Source organism: Ursus americanus, chromosome 16, assembly GCF_024610735.1.
Source record: "Ursus americanus isolate L20-20 chromosome 16, mUrsAme1.1.p, whole genome shotgun sequence".
Classification (NCBI taxonomy): domain Eukaryota; kingdom Metazoa; phylum Chordata; class Mammalia; order Carnivora; family Ursidae; genus Ursus; species Ursus americanus.
In genome coordinates, this window is record NC_142142.1 from 44082054 (window position 1) to 44098632 (window position 16579).

The 16579-nt window shown below is 45.9% G+C and overlaps 1 long non-coding RNA gene across 1 annotated transcript in view; it reads right to left on the reverse strand.

The window, feature by feature from the left end:
* Nucleotides 1-8122: 8122 nt before the first annotated feature.
* LOC148108799 (uncharacterized) overlaps nt 8123-16579 on the reverse strand; it is a 35636-nt gene continuing 27179 nt past the window's right edge. Inside the window, exon 3 of the long non-coding RNA XR_015727040.1 lies at nt 8123-8468. This is a non-coding gene — a long non-coding RNA (uncharacterized LOC148108799). The remainder of the gene's footprint in view (nt 8469-16579) is intronic.

Below are 16579 nucleotides of genomic sequence, written 5' to 3' on the forward strand. Positions count from 1 at the left end.
GAGGATTTTACATGGCCATGCTCCCAACTTCATTCTGGCAGCCAGACTTACAGCAGCCAGACTGCAGGGCTCAGAGAACCAAGCAGCAACCCTGGAAAGGGGTGAGGCCACACCGCCTGCAGCAGCGAGTACTGTCTTACCACACCGCAAGGGCAGGGTGAGAAAGAGTGACCAAATGAAGGAACAAGATACCCAATGTACCCAGCACAGGGAGCATGGTTTGCTTAGCAAAGAAGAACAAAACAAAGTACCCACGATAATAACAGCTAATACGTATGGATAATTTGCTAGGTGCCAGACTCCAAGGTAGGTGCTCAAGGTGCACTGCCTAATCACATTCCCACGGTGTCCCCATGAGGCTGGGCTAAGGGAAGGAACTTATCACCAAGTAACAAGTGTGTGGACTCAGGCGGGCCGCCTCCAGGACCTACACTTGGAACCACTATGCTGCACTGCTTCCTCACAAACATCAACGTCCACACTCTCCTTCACGTGTTCATTCTCTGGTTTCCTCGTGCAGCATTCATACACTGATAGCCTCTAAGAAACGTATCGGCTCGTGGACTCCCATCCAGCATCTAGGCTGGCCAGGCACCTGCTAGGTCCTTGGGCTACAGAGATGAGTAAGTAAAGCACAATCTGAGAACTCAGGGATCTCAGGTTTTCAGTGACCAAGGGAGATGTAGGAAAGCCTAACTCTGTCTTCAGATCACACTGTTCTATAGGCAGAGAAACGGAGACCGGGCAGGAGGGGGAAGGATAAGGTCAAGCTCAAATCTCTTCTGCCTTAATGGGGCAAGGAAGAGTCAGCTTGCATTGTCTAACCAAACAAGGGTTTGTCATCCAGCTCCACCCTTCCCTGGAGATTTTGCAAACACGCTGTGTCACTTCTTGGCCACAGGTCCTCTTGACAGACTCAGCATGTCTTCTTCTGCCTCCGTCCCCATTGGCTGCTCTCACAATGCACAGTGGGAATGTCAACATTCAAGTCAAAACTCATCCATTAGAGAAGCTCTACTTTATTCAGGACACTCATGTCCTGTATCCTTCTGAATTTGTGGGCTCACGTTTCCACTATGCTAGTATGCACTTGAATGCTGCTTTGTACATGTTCTTAAATTTCAAATATATAGGGGCGCCTGGGTAGCGCAGTCGTTAAGCGTCTGCCTTCGGCTCAGGGCGTGATCCCGGTGTTCCGGGACTGAGTCCTACATCAGGCTCCTCGGCTAGAAGCCTGCTTCTTCCTCTCCCTCTCCCCTGCTGTGTTCCCTCTCTCGCTGGCTGTCTGTCACATACATAAATAAAAAAATCTTTAAAAAAATTTTTTCAAATATATAGGTATTAACTCGCCAACCAGATTTTGAACTTCTTAAAGGCAAGGACTAATTTTTTTTTTTAATATCACCTTCCCAATCTCCAAGCATTTGGTAGCAACCTCAGCCTATGTGAATTGCCTAATACTGATGGCTTGATCTACTGTGCTCAGACATAACCGTATGTGTGTGTGTGTGTGTGTGTGTGTGTGTGTGTGTGTGTGTGTGTGTGAGAGAGAGAGAGAGAGAGAGAGAGCACGTGTGTATCTGTCTGTCTGTCTAAGCCAGCATGCACAGCAGGGGTGTTTGTGTGTACAAGTATCATGTGAGTATGTGTGGATGAATTCTCCAGCTATTGCAGTCATGGAAGCTTAGACACACAGCAGCACAATCCGTCAATTTCCAGACGTTATCTCTCATGATAATTTCCTGCCAAATCTTTGAGTTGCAATTAAGAAAGTAGATAATTTGAAACATTTTCCTCTGCATGTTGAGATGGATTATAATCCTAATTTGATAAAGACTCTTAATGACTCATTAGCCACCCTTGGCTTCTCCTCAGGTCATCCAACTTCCCAGGCGCGGGGAGGCAGCAGTGCTCAGGCCATTACATGTTATTGCTTTAGCAGCACTAAAACCAAAAGACACAACAAAGCCACAACGGTGCACCACAGCGCCACAGCCCTTGAATCCTCTTTTCTTTGACTCCTAGATTTGGGTCTTGGATTTTCTTTTCCTGGCTTTGAACAAAGCCTCTAATTTCCTGATGCCCCAAATGCTCTCCCTGGGGTCTCTGCACGCTGCCCAAGGCGGCACATACAATGCACTGCATGTTTCCCTCTGCGAAGTAGCAGAGGGAGACTCTGATCGCAAACTTCTGGCCCCTACCCTCACCACAATTTGTTTCCTAGGAAGTGATCCCCAAGTCCAAAGGGTAGGGTTCCTGGGAGCAAGGACTATTTCAAGTTGTTTACAGATGATAACCACATAATAGCCCCCTTTCTGCTTTGGCTGACCAGGGATCAGAAATCACAGAAGACGGGCACCTGAGTGGCTCAATCGGTTAAGTGTCTGCCTTCAGCTCAGGTCATGATCCTAGGACCCCTGAATTGGGCTCCCTGCTCAGTGGGGAGCCTGCTTCTCCCTCTCCCTCTGCTGCTGCCCCTGCTTGTGCTCTCTTTGTCTCTCTCTCTGCCCCCGCCCCTGTCAAATAAAGAAATAATAATAATAATAAAAAAAAGAAAGCACAGAAGGTCTTTGAGGAGGTTACCCCACCCATTCATTTCTTTCTCTCCTGGCAGAGTGGCACCTTGTCCAGCCCCAGGCGTAAATAATTAAATTCTTCACGGAGTCGTGGTTTCCCTTGGGTCACCCACTCTAGAATTTAAGAACCCTGACTCTTGGAAAATTCTTACTCCTACATGGATTCATGTGGACATGTGTGCAGCATATACGGACACACACACTCATCAACAGCCAAACATCCACAGATGCACAGAGACAGAATGCGTACGTGTGCAAGGACTTCTTTGAATGGCCCTTGACCCTGAGATCTGGTAGGTGAGTAAGGAGGAGTGGGAGGCTTAGTCAAGCAGCAAACGTATCTTTCTTGGACACCTACTACATGCCAGGCACTGTGCCAGGTGCTGGGGCACCATTTGGCACAAAGAGACTGGAGAAGCTTGTGATGATCAAACATAGTCTGACCAGTGGTGGCTGCGCTCGGAGTTGGAGCATGGGGGGGCGGCATCTGTAGTCCCCATCAGACTTTGGAGCTCAAATTCCCTTCCCATCTCTCCCCCATGTGTGTTCTTACCCCTGTCCCCTCTCTACTCTATCCCTGATATCTATAGGGTAGGCTTGGGTGAGATAAAAAGCCTCCACCCCCCCCACCCCACTCCCGCCGTGCACATTCGATCAATGTGACAAATGCTCTCTGGGCAGGACCCCTGAGGCAGTCTTCGCTGCCACCCACCTCTCCTTCTTTCCCAATGAGTCCAGGGAGATCTGAGCGGAGGGGTGATGGATAGCCCTGTCTTATTGTTCCAGACTCCGAATCCAACAGGGGCCTGGGAGAGCTGTATAAATCAGAGCCTGGGCTGGGCTCTCACCAGCGTGAGGGCTCAACAAGAGGAATGGAAGGCGAGGGACCATAAAACTGTCTGTGGGCTAAGTCGTTTCATTTCAAGTCAGGGCCAGGGAGAGAAAATGTTGGTTCTTGGGAGACAGATTCATTTGAAGAGGATGGATAAGCTGGTGGAGGTCTGCATGTCTGCATGCTCAGAGAGAAGGAGGCTGAGGGAGGCCGGTCCCACAGGAGGGTACTGGATGAGTTGTCCCCTCATTCCCACCATCCAAGAGGGGTGGGGTATGCTCATGTCCCAAACTTTGATAAGGTTTGGAAAAATTAGTCTCTAGTGAAGAGAGATTTTCGTCCCAGATGGCTGATAAACCATAATTTTCCCTTCTTTGAGGAAGGAACAGCTGGGGGTTAAAAAAAAAAAAAAAAGGAAATGTGGGGCATTAGCTCTAACTATGATGGAACCGGGATCAGATGGAGGCAGGGGCCATTCCCATTTCATTTACTGTAACTTGTATGAGTAGCTAGTGTGTGTCAGGCACTGTGCTCCGTGGTAGGGGCACAGAATCATGTGGCCCTGCTCTCAGGGAGCCCCCCATGTAGCGGGACCGACAGAGAGGCAGTCTCGTCAACCAAAGGCATGTAGTTCAGTATCCTTTGTCATAGCACCTGTGACAAATCATTGCATCTACTGATTGGCCTGTCATTGTCCCCTCATTAGACCAGAAGCTCCTTGAAAGGGGAAAGGGAAGGAACCAACATTTGAGTGCCAATGATAGGCTCCTGTCAGGCACTTTTTTCGAGTCATTGCACACCCACCAGAACACTTCATGGTGTATTTTATTATCCTCACTTTACGGATAAGAAGATTGAGGCTCTGAAAGGTTACTGCACTTGCCCACGGCCAAAGTGAGCACGTGGGAGAGGTGGGACTCAACTCAAGTTGGTGTGTCCCCACACACTGCTCACAGGGTCTCACTCATATTGTGCCTTCAGCTCCTGAAGCCGTAGCCAACTCAGGAAGCTGTTGACTACACACGGGAGGGAGGGGCACAGCGCAGCGTGGGGCTAATGCTGGGTGGGTGGGTCACGAAGACTTTGCAGAGGAAGGGATTACTGAACGGTTTTAAAGAACAAAATAGAATTTGCCAAAATGACAAAGAGATGAGAGTCAGTGTAGGTGGAAACAACATGTACAAATGAGGTGGAGGCATGAAATGGCGTCACGTGTGCTGGTCACCTACTCAAGAGCTCCCTGCCTCACCCACGACCTCCTTTGCCCTTGCCGCTTCAGGCCTAAGAAACGAGAGCTCAGCAGTGTGACCCAACGGGCTGTCTGTACTATGCAGTGCAGTATGTTTCTTTGGCTGTTATTGTTATCTTTCCTGGGACTAGATGATGAGATCCAGGTAGGATCCAGTCTACTTTATTCACAAGCATAATTCCAACAGCTACAATGGTGCCCGACTAATCTTGGAATGAGTGACAGAAGTGGACCAGGAAAAGGGGGTGTTTTCTACATCTCTGTCTTCCCATGAGGCTGGTATAATTGGGCCAGGCTAGGAGTCCCTCCTGTTTGGGGTCAGGGAAAACCATTTTAAGGCCACTTAGGCACTGAGATAGGACAAAAGGAGGTGAGGGTCCTTGAGCAGTTGGCAAACACCTTGAGCATATCTTTGACCCTTGGCGAAGGTCCTTGAGCAGTTGGCAAACACCAGCCGTACCTTCTCTGACTTCTCTGTTTCCTCCTCTCTAGTTAAGGAGCCAAAACTAGGATGTGAGCTCAGAGAAAGTGGCCACAGAACTGACCTTGGACCTGCCCCTAATCTTCAGCTTATGCTAACAGGATGAGTCTTTGTGGGGCAGAAGCCTGAGGAACACCAATATTTAAGGGACAACACAAGCAGAGGAGCCTACAAGGGAAACTGAGGAGAGCCGAGGGAGCTGTGAGACCCATAATGACACCCAGTTACCCACCCATCTTCTACAGCTTAGTGGCTATCACCCTACAGAAGTCTGTGGATCACCAGTCCAACTTCTAGAAATGACAAAGATATTACCAAGGACAAGAATGAAAGAGAAAAAAAAACCAGTGGGTTATAGAGTTTTCCAGTTTTTAAACAAAACAAAGAGGGAAGAGTGGTACTGGCTCAACAGAAAGAGGAAATCACAAGCCAAGGGCCTGTAGTGGGGGCTGATCCACTCTGCAGAGCCCCAAAACATTCAGCCCTCAGAGGTACTAAGTCCCATGGCCTTGAGGCCAGATACCTGGCTGGACAGGGGGCATTGGTAGGAAGTCTGTTTATAAAAGGGGTCCCCACTCTTTCCACCCAGCCTGTCAGCTATATTCCACTGTCCCCCAGTAAATGAGACATTTTTTTTCCTTTGGGGAAACTGAATAAGAACAATATTGGACTTGGGAACACCAAGTATGGTGGAGGGTGAATGAATTAAGGGGAGATCTGCATGCTGAACTGTGTGACTGTTAGTCCTTTCTCTGGCCTTGCTGGAAACTCCCCATCACCACCAACCAGTAGATTGGAAGGTTCTTCTTTGAAAAACTGAACAACTCCAGAGAGAACTCCAGTTACTGATATTTGAAGTTCCCTCAATAAAAAAAACTCACTTTCCACATGATCACCCTATGTGAAGCCCACTAGTTAACAAACTCTGCCATTTATGTAATAAGCTTCCAAATCAACTTTCAGTGTCTCTTCCTTAAATATAAATAAGCAGTCAAGAATCAGCAGATACTTAAAAAAAGACTCAAAGTCGATAAAGGGAGACTGAAATAAACAGGAAAAAAAGATCTGAGGTGATAGGGATTTTGCAAGGAGGAATAAAAAAGTTCAAAAAGAGCAATAACATCAATTTAAGAAGATAAGAGGAAACTTTATATCCATAAAACAAGAAGGGATTACAATAAAGAGGAAAAAATCCTCTCTGAAATTAAAAATACATTAACATAAAAAAAACCTCATAAGATTTAGCAGACAAAGTTGAAGAAGACTTCCAAAGAGGGAAACAAAAGACAGAGGGAGAGAGAGATGAATAACAGGAGAGAAATAAAGGACATTAATCTCCTAATTAGCCCAGCACAAAGAATGAAAAAAAGACATCTACCAAAGCCCACCACCATCATCATTGTGATTTTATAAGATTGACATGCTGCGTACTGCACTAAGGTAGCCAGTTACTGTGATTTTAAATCGTGAGGGATAAGGAAAAGTTCCTACAATCTTCTAAGGAGAAAAAGAACCAGGTACAGGAAACAAGAATGAGAATATTAAACTTCTCCAAAAGCAGCAGCAGATGTTAAAAGATAACAGAGAAAGGACTTCTAAATTCTGAAAGAAAATATTTTTTAATCTAGAATTCTATACCCAAATAAATTATCAATCACACATCAGAGTAGTATAGAGATATTTTCAGAGAGGCAATGACTCAAGACAACTAGCTCTAAAGTACTAATTCTTAAGAAGTTATTGGAGATGGGTGCCAGGCGGGCTCAGTCAGCATGAGACACTTGATTCCGGGATTTTAAGTTCGAGTCCCACATTAGGCGTAGAGATTACTTAAAAATAAAATCTTTTAAAAAAGAGAAAAGAGTGGAATTTAGCAATTTAGTTTGATGATAATGTAATAACAAAGACAGGGAATTCAGGAAATAGGGACTCCAATATAACAAGGCAGTAAAGGAAATATTCAGAATGATGGTAAAGGGAAGCCTCAGAATAAAAGTTATGCAGTATTCCAATTCTAAGAGCAGCCAATCCAGATTGGAGCAGAAAAACAGAAGGTTCTTGTAGGAATGACTGTAAAGGGAAAAATGGAACAGATGGGTTTGAATGTATGCAATATAATATTAACAGGCATGCAGTTGAGTTGTTGGACCATTTGAAAACAATTAATTATAAGCACATTTGGGCATCAGGTCAATTAAAAAGGAGGCAATTATTAAGGCCAGGAAAAACAAAGAATTGTACAAAAGAGAATACATGATCACTGTGTACTACTTGACTCAAGAGTAAATAATATTTGCATAGTCATTAGTATATAAACACTAAATATCAATGTAACAAAAAAAAGTTTATGTTGGAGAGATAGAAGGAGGGGAAGTGCTGGGATGGCATTGGGGGGAAAAGGTATGGGAGAAACTAAGGTCTCATTCATCGAGGTAGAGAGTCAATATACAGTTTCTAAAATTGGTAAATCAAGAAATAGCAGTATAAGCATAGTATTTAGAAATATGGCAACATTTACAAATGAGAAATGAGCTGAAAGAGTTGAAGTTGACTGACGTGGGGAGGGACTTGGGAATGTGAAGGGCTGAGGCAAGGCAACTGCTGATTTCCAAACTGTGTATAAGCATTATTGGATTAAATTGAAAACCAAACTTTTGAAAAAGAGTCTCTGTGGTTCACATTCAGTCCAGCTTAGCTTCTTATGATATAAGATCAGATAATAATTTGGGGCCAAAGTTCTGGCTGAAATAAAAGATGCATTTTTATGTGAGTGTCTGCATATACCCTTTGGAGACCTGACATGGTGGTGAGTGAGTGGTCGATAGGCTTCAAAGATTAAGAAATCTGATCCTGACCTACAGTTGTGGACATTACAGGCAGTTCTCAAACATATCATATTTTATGTCTGAGCATGCTGGTCTCTCTGATTAGAATAAACAAACCTCCCAAGGCCCTAACAAGGTGAACTTCTCTTCAACCTTTAAAACTCTCCTAAGCTATCACCTCTTCTAGAAAGTCCTTCCTGGTGTCTCCTCTCTGAAGAGTTACTTATTTACTCTTTCAGCCTACTTCTGAATCATCTGTGTCTACATCCAGCAAAGCATCCAAAACCCCATGATTCAGCTGGAAATAAGCTGCTTCTCCAGCCACTCTGTGACCCTCTCTACAGTCAGCAGCTTGTGCTAGTTATGCTGCAGGATAAACAACCACAAAATCTCAGTCACTCACCACACAAAGGTTTATCTCTCATCATGTTATATGTTGGCCGTGGCTCTGGCTCCACTTCATATCTTCTCTTTATGTGGGTCTTATTCTGGACATGCCATTCTCCTGGCAGACAGAAAAGAGAAAATGTGTGTGGGACCACAAAATGTTTCTAAAAGCCTCTGCTCAAAAGTGACCTATCACTCCTGCCTCATTTTCATTGGCCAAAGTAAATCACATGATGAAGTCTGATGTCAATGGCACAGATAAGCATAATCCTGTCACGGCGAGAGGCAGCAAATAATTGGGCGCCATAATACCAGCTACTACAATCTCCTTGTTGGGTTCCACATCTTAGTTCTGTACCCTGGACCTAGCATGACACGTGGCACCAAATACTATTCACGGCATCTTCACTGACCTAAACTGAATTGTCAAATAATAACTTAGCCTAATATACAACCTGAGAACAGAAGGAGATTTGGAAAGGGCCAAAAAAAAAAATGAAAAGGGCTTAACTTAAAGCTGGGAAGGTATCACCAGCAAGCTCAATGTACGTGGAACAGCACCGAGCTTGGAACCAAGAGACTCGGGTTTCTGTTCAGATTCTGAAAGTCATTACACCTCTCTGCGCTTGTCTTTAAAATGAAGGAGATGAAGTAGAGGATCTCCAGGGTCTTTTCCAATTCTAAGCTTTGAGGAGTCTGTCAGAGCACACCTCAACCTGGGTTCCTGAGTACCTGCTTGCCAATCTGCCGACTTCTAGTAGTTACAGTAGTCAGTTCTCCAACTGAGAAGAAAAGAAGCCCCAAAGTCACATCACACGCTAAAATGAATTTCTAAACACTGAAAATTCAATGATGACAATAAGAGAAAATAAAACTGTACTTCAAAAATGAATGTGTTTTCAACAAAAATGTTAAGTAGCAAATGTTTTCTTTAAAACAAACCATTTTCTGTTTTGAGCACATTGTTCTAGACAGAGGGATATCCCTTACACGAAAGCTACTTATCACGACATTGCAGAGTGGTGATTACCCTTCTGAACGTACCCACACTGAGTTCTGGTTCACAAATGGAAATCCATAAGTACAAACTGTCTCATACACAGTGAGAGTTTGGTGTTTGTTGAATGAATAAATTTGTGCCTTGGTTGGATTTCTTGGACACAGAAGCTATCATTACTAATCCAATGTAGCCTCATTCCTGTGTATCTGGAGATGCTCTTGATTATTTTTTAAAGCTTTTAGAAAAACAATTAATCTAAAAATAGTTGAGAAATCCTGTAGCTAATGGGCTGATGTACTAAGAGAATTATTTAACAGATGCTGGGTTCGAAGCCCTGTGTTCTCAATAGCAGAAGGCAAAAGTTGTGATGACCCCGAGAACTTGTACATGTACTCTTAAGTTTCCACCCATAAATCAGGGATGTCAACTCAGGTATCTGCCACCACCAGACAGTAACAGCATGTACATATCATTTACTGAATGCCAGGCCTATTCTGAGTTCTTTACATATATTAACTTATAACTATCATAGCAATCATAGGAAATGGGTTCTGTTATCATCACCATTTTACTGATGGGGGAATCAAGGTCCAGGTTAATTAACCTGTCCAGGGTCACACACTGAGTGGCAGGGCTAGGCTTTGAACCCAGCAATCAGGCCCCAGAGTCTGTTCTAAAGTTGCCTCTACATTATATTGTCTGAGGGGGCAGCATGCTACCAGGTGAGCTGGATTCATTCTTGGATATAGTTGTAGCCTGGAACCATAAGCATATCACAGCCCCTCATCCATAAAGACCCTTCCCACCCATCCCTGCACCAGCCCGGGAGACTATGGCTTCCACCCTCTGATCGTGGGTACCATGAGGAAGGTGAGTGCGACTGGCTGCCTCATTGATCCATACCCATCTCCAGTTTCTGGACTCCATGGCCCTTTGCCTGGATGAATGTAAGGCAAGGTAACCTCTCCCTCGTACGGTGAGGTCGTTTCTAGTGGCCTAAGCATTGCAATCACCACACCAGGCTCTTTCCCGTAAAAAGCAATCAATACTGTCCCATCCCACATCCTCACCCTTGCCTGCTCTTGGGTCTATAACTGCTATTGATTACATCAGAGCTGGGAAGCAAATGCCAAAATATATCAATCAGTCACCAAGGTGCCAAAGAGACTTTATTAAAACCATTACACCTTCTTCTGTTTTCCTGCCCACCCCAGGTTCCTCAGCCCAGTGGCCATTTCTTTTGGAAGGTTTCCAAGAACTCTGCAGACATGATCTGATGGCTGGTGGAATTTCCTCTACGTGGGGAAAATTTAGACCCAGAGAAGGAGCAAGAACAAGTCCCATGGTGAGAAGATGGAAACCAGGTGTGCGAAAATATGTGTGTGTGTCTGTGCAGTATATATATATATATGAAAATGTGCACGTACATATGTTTGTTTAAAGAAAAACCTAGAACTTAGTCACATTTCAGAAACATTTTGTAATTATCGCTGAAATTTTTACAAATCAATTCCTTCTGGTCTTTTAATGTCCTTCACTAAGTGGTTTAATTGTGAAATTTCACTTTATAATTGGGTTCATTTTAATGCAGAAAGAGGTAGATTTGCATAAGCAAATGACAAACAGTTAACAAAATCCATTAGCAGAGAAGCAGGAATCCGAAGAGCCACACACCCTGGGTTGTCAGTTTAGAATCAAAACCTGTGGTAAGGAAGCCCCTGGCCAAACCCAGACCAAGTTCTGCTGCCCCTAACCAGACAGAGGGGAAGGAGGAAAAGCATGTCAAATGCTCTAACTTATTAGCAGGCCAAGAGGAAGCCTGCCAATGTGGCAGGAGAGACAAAGTGAAGGAGAATTTCTGCTTGTCAATGAAAGACCAAAGACCTTTTCTTTGAAACTCCAGTCAAGGATTTAAAAAGAATCACCAGTTTTACGAAGCTCTTTGACAATTCTTTTTCCAGGTGAAAAAGAGTACTGGACTCAGAGTAGAAGGGACTATGGAGAATCTGACTTCTAGTCCTCATCCTGCCACTAACTAGCAGGGATCTTCCTGTGGAGGTCCCAACTAGACCATACCTGAATGTCTATGTTTCTTTTTTCTTTCCTTTTGTAAAATTTTATTTATTTATTTGAGAGAGAGAAAGAGCACAAGTGGACGGAGGGGCAGAGGAAGAGGGAGAAGCAGACTCCCTGCTGAACAGGGAGAAGTGCAATGTGGGGCTTGATCCCAGGACCCTGGGATCATGACCTGATCTGAAGGCAGACACTTAACCAACTGAGTCACCCAGATGCCCCTGAATGCCTATGTTTCTAAAGTTCCTACTGTCATTACCAGTAATTGATGAATTCTTTCATTCATTCACTCAACAAATATTCACTGAGTGCTTGCTATGAATAGGTCCTACAGACATCACAGAGAATCACAAGGACATGGGGTGAGGGCCAAGCTAAGAAATATGTAAATAAACAGTAGATAAGGCCCTGCCCTCATGGAACTTACAGTCTAATGGAGTGTTATGGACTCAGTTGTGTCTCCTTAAAGTTTATAGTCTGACAGGACTGGTGTCCTTCTAAGAAGAGGAAGAGACACCAGATTGATCTCTCTCTCTCTCTCTCTCTCTCTCTCTCTCCATGCACACACAGATAGGAGGCCATGTGAGGACGCTGTGAGAAGGTGGCCATCTGCAAGCCAGGAAGAGACACTGTACCAGAAACCAACCCTACTGACACCTTGTTCTTGGACTTGCCAGCCTCCAGAACTGTAAGAAGATGAAGTGCTGTTGTTAAGTCACCGAGTCTGTGGTATTTTGTCACAGCAGCTGGAACAGACTAATCCATGGGGGTGAAGGGAAAGGCACGGTGCTATGGAGCTCAGATTGGGGTGCCTTGCCCAGTCTAGGGGATGAAGAAGATTTCCCAGAGGACCTGACCCCTAAAAGGTCAGGAGAATTAGCAGAGGAAAGGCAGGAGGTGGAGGGGACTTCCCGGGACAGGACGCTCACATGTGAGGACCTGCAGGTAAGAGGAGTACGTTCAGATGGGGGAGCCAAACGCACTTCCGAGTGGATGGAGAATGAAGTGTCGGAGGAAGAGGATAGCAAGAGTGGGGCTGAGGAGGGGAGGGGAGCGAGACGGGGGACGTTTCAGAAGCAAACATGTCCCTGAAGATCTCAGAGGCCAAGGAGCTGCCATACCTTTTGAAACTTTGGGTTCATCCCATTGATACTTCCAATTCTGCTGAAAAAAATGCCAGCTCGGTTTCTACAGGCACAAAGAAGTAGTCTGCTTTTCTTGCCTCCCTAACCAGTGAAGTCCTTCTTTGTGTGTTTGCATTTGTCCCTTGTGGAAATGCTTTGCTTTTTCATCCCTGAGCCTCCTCCTCGCCTTTCGAAGCATCTGCTGGGACAGCCTCTTCTCCAGGTGTTTGCCTTCAGTTCTGCGAAATTCCTTTGCTTTTTGTTAACAATTGTTAGTGCTTGTTGAGTTAGGTGATGCCAACCACGTCCCAGGCACTGTTTTAAGGGCCTTCTGTGTATCAGCTTTTTTAATCCTCACAACAACCCTATTAAGTAGATTCTGTTAACTCCAGTTTATGGAAAAGGAAACTGAGCACAGAGAGATTAAGACACTTGCTGGGGGTCACTCGGCTAAATGAAGAAGCCAGGATTAAACCAGTGCAGTCTAGCTTCCATGTCCATACTTTTAACTACTACTATGCTCTATTGTCTTTGGGGAAAAACACAGATGGAGAAACTGAGGTCACTTAGGTTCCCATGGCTAGTTGAAGTACTGGGGCTCTTTCTGATTCCAGAGCCTATGCTCTTAACCTCTTTAGGGAATGGAGAAGCAGCAGCTGGCTTTGAGAGTGACTCAGGAAGTAGGCTAGATAGAATTATCATGGAGTAGTTGAAGAATAAGGGAGAGAGATGGACAGAAGCAGGAAGTTGGGGTCACGATCAGGTTTCTGGGTAAACCGTACAACCAAACCTTCGTCATTTTGTGCCACTTTTATTGCTTTGTTTACTCATTGTCTCAGCCATTGAACAAATGCTTATTCAGAACCTACTCTATTTCAGGCACTGGGCTGGGAAAGTAGGAAAAGAGAAGCAGGGAAGTACTGAGAATGACCATGAACCTTACCAGCGCCTTCCCCATGCCCTCATCTATGGAGCTCAAGGACTTTACATTTGAGGGGATGGAGTTGATATATAAATAAATACAACAAATTATTATGGTGTGATTATATATATCTGTCAATATATGCTTATCTATCTGTAATGTATTAAAAGGAGGACAACCTGTCTCTGGCTAAAATAGTCAGGTGGGGCATCACTTTGAAGAAGGTGTCATTTGAGCCACGCATGAAGGATGATGGGAATATCCTAGGAGAGTAGCCGGGCTCCTTGGAGCTTCCCTGGAAAGTATGTCACATTCTGGGACACAGAGTCGTGGAATTAGATAATATTCACACTGAAAGGAGCCTTGGAGGTCATCTGGTCCCACCCCTTCATCCACAGGTGGCAAGCTAAGTGGGGCCAGGCTTGGGGTGAGGCAAACAGTAAGGGAGCATTTCCTCTCAAGGCCCTGGGAGTGCAGCCCAGCCCTAGAGCTTTACTGGGGTTCCAACAACCAGTCAACGGCCAACAGTACCTTGCAAGAACCCCCCAGCCGCCTCCACCCCAGTTTTCTGGGCTTTGTGATTTGTGGGTTGTGGGGAGCCAGGCAAATGGGAAAGAAGATGGAGAGGAGTCAAGAAAGTCACCGTGGTTTCTGGTTTGTACAACTGAAGAGACAACTCTCAATCTCTACGTCCACCACCCTCGATCCCTCTCAAGTTCCCGGCTTCCCCATCCCCAAGTCTTACGGTTAGAAGTAAAGATGTCTTCCTCATGGTATCCTTCCCTCTCGTCTCTCTGCTACCCGCTCTCCCAACGCCACACCTCCCCAACATTTATTTCAGCTTCCGATTCTCCTTTCAGCGGGCCCCCCAGCGAGCGCCTGCAAACGTCCACCTGGGAGGTCAGAGGGCTGCAGTTCAACAATCTGCCGGCAGGGGGCAGGCCTGCCGCGAGTCCCTATCCTGCCCGATCCTCCCAGCCCCCAGCCCAGTCACAACTCCTTAGAGATGCAAATTGAGAAGCAGCCTTCCTAACCCGAGAGGGCTGCTAATTCTCTGACGAGTATGCAGATTTCCATCCTGCCTTTGCCTGGGTTTATTTGTTTTACTTTGCAATAAATTTAATACAGACTCCCTGAAGCAGAGAGGCAGATGGACTATAAACTCTGCATTTTGAGCAGCCTTAGTTACTAGGTTAGTGTGGTTTTTGATCCCTACTTAAATTATATCTATGAAATTTGACATGGATTTGGGTCTGGGGTTTGCTGCCCTCTTGGTGCTCTGGAGCGGCTTCTAGGGAATTTACAAGAGTTGATTTGATTATTGGGACTTTAATTTTTCACAGAGGCTAACGAGCAGGCTGGGAAGCCTGGCTGGGGTATAACAGGAAGATGGGAAAGTGAGAAGTTGGGCTGCTACCTGCCCCAGTGTAGGCGGGGTCGGTATTGTTTTCCCACGCCCCTGGCAGGCCCCTAACTCAGGCACACTGGGGACTGGGAGAGGGAAGCCTGTGCTGCCCGCCCCCTCCCCGGAGTAGGGGGTGGGGGGAGTTGTGCAGCAGAAAGTGCCCACAAGAAGCTCAGAGTCCAAGGGAAAAAATCAGACTCACATATGGGGCAGACATAACTAAAACATCTATAAAGAAGCATTAACAAGACCGGTACAAATTGGCGTTGTATAACAATGTAAATTGGACATGAGGGGACGTGGCAGAGGGGAGAAAACTGCTACTCACCCCTCCTATTAACACCTTTGCCTCACGCTACAATGTGCAGCCTTCTCCCCTTCCCTGCTCGTTTTCACAGGCCACTAAAGAAAAGAAGGCATAAGGAGCTAGGAGTAAGAAGAGCTGGGTTCTTGTCCCAGCTTCACGGAGTGCTTCTTTGTTCAAATGTTGAGGAATACGTTTAATTTCTCTGAAACTCAGTTTCCCTATCTGTGAAATTGGAATCACCTGATTATCCAGAGGGCCAAGTAAGATAATTTGGGTAACAATGGTTGTACGCAGCAAAGGACAGGACCATAAAAGGTATGTAAGGGACTGGTGCCCTTCGACAGTCAGTCGACAGTCGTGAGGTGATCACTGATGAGAGTAGGAAGGCCTGGGGCAAAGGGAGGCTGTGAAGGGAATTTCAGTGAGACCTCTACCTGTCCTCTACCTGTGCCTAAAACCTGTCAGTGGGACCTAGGTGCTGGGGATGAGCTGGGCCTCTAAAAGCAGATAACGTGCGGTGGCCAGCTCTCTACCTTGGTCCTGCTCACCTGCAGATGAAACCTGCCTTCCAGCAGGGAAGGACTGGCCAGGGCGTCTGGGAAGTTTCCAGCAGCAGCAGATCCCAGGGACTGTTGTGCAGACTTCTGAGGGCCTGCACCACCCTGGCAGTGGGAGTAGGAGAGGGGCAGGGAGGTGGGGCTGCAGCCTCATCTAGCCCCAAGGGAGATCCCAGAGCACAGGCAGAGCCCGGACACCGATGAACAAGGGCCCTTCTTCCTTCACCTCCCTTCTCTGCACCTCTACAGCCTTTAGCCAGAGGCTGGAGCAGGAAAGGGAACTCGAGGGGGCACTAGAAGGAAGTGTTGGAAGAGCTGAGAAAAGCAAAGGTTTGGAAGTCATCGAAGTAAAGGGGCAAAAGGAAGGAAGAGGGCAGATAAAGGAGAAAAGGAAGGAGCCAAGGACATGCTGACATTTGTTCCTTGTGCTTAGGGAGGAATCACCAGGAGAAAGGAAAAGAAGTAAGAGGGGAGCAGAGTAGAACCAGAGAAAGGAAACAGCCAGGCTTCCCACGAGGAGGGGGTGGGGGGCAGGGGACATGGAGGCTGAGAGGAAATGGAAATGAGGGGTTTGGTCACCATGGAGAGAGAAGCTGGAAGCTTGGCAGCAGTTTGTCTATTAAGAGGAAAGGAAGGGAATCAAAGAAGCTGTGGGTGTGTCTACACACACAACCGAATTGGAAAATAACTAGCTGAATTCAGCCCAAAGCAGGTCATGGAGGGGGAAGGAGAAGAAAAACTGGCTAAATTCTCTCCGAAATGACAAAACTCCCCACCCCCCACTTCTCTATCCTACCTGCCCTGCCCTCGCCCCAATAATGCATGAATTATAACTATTATC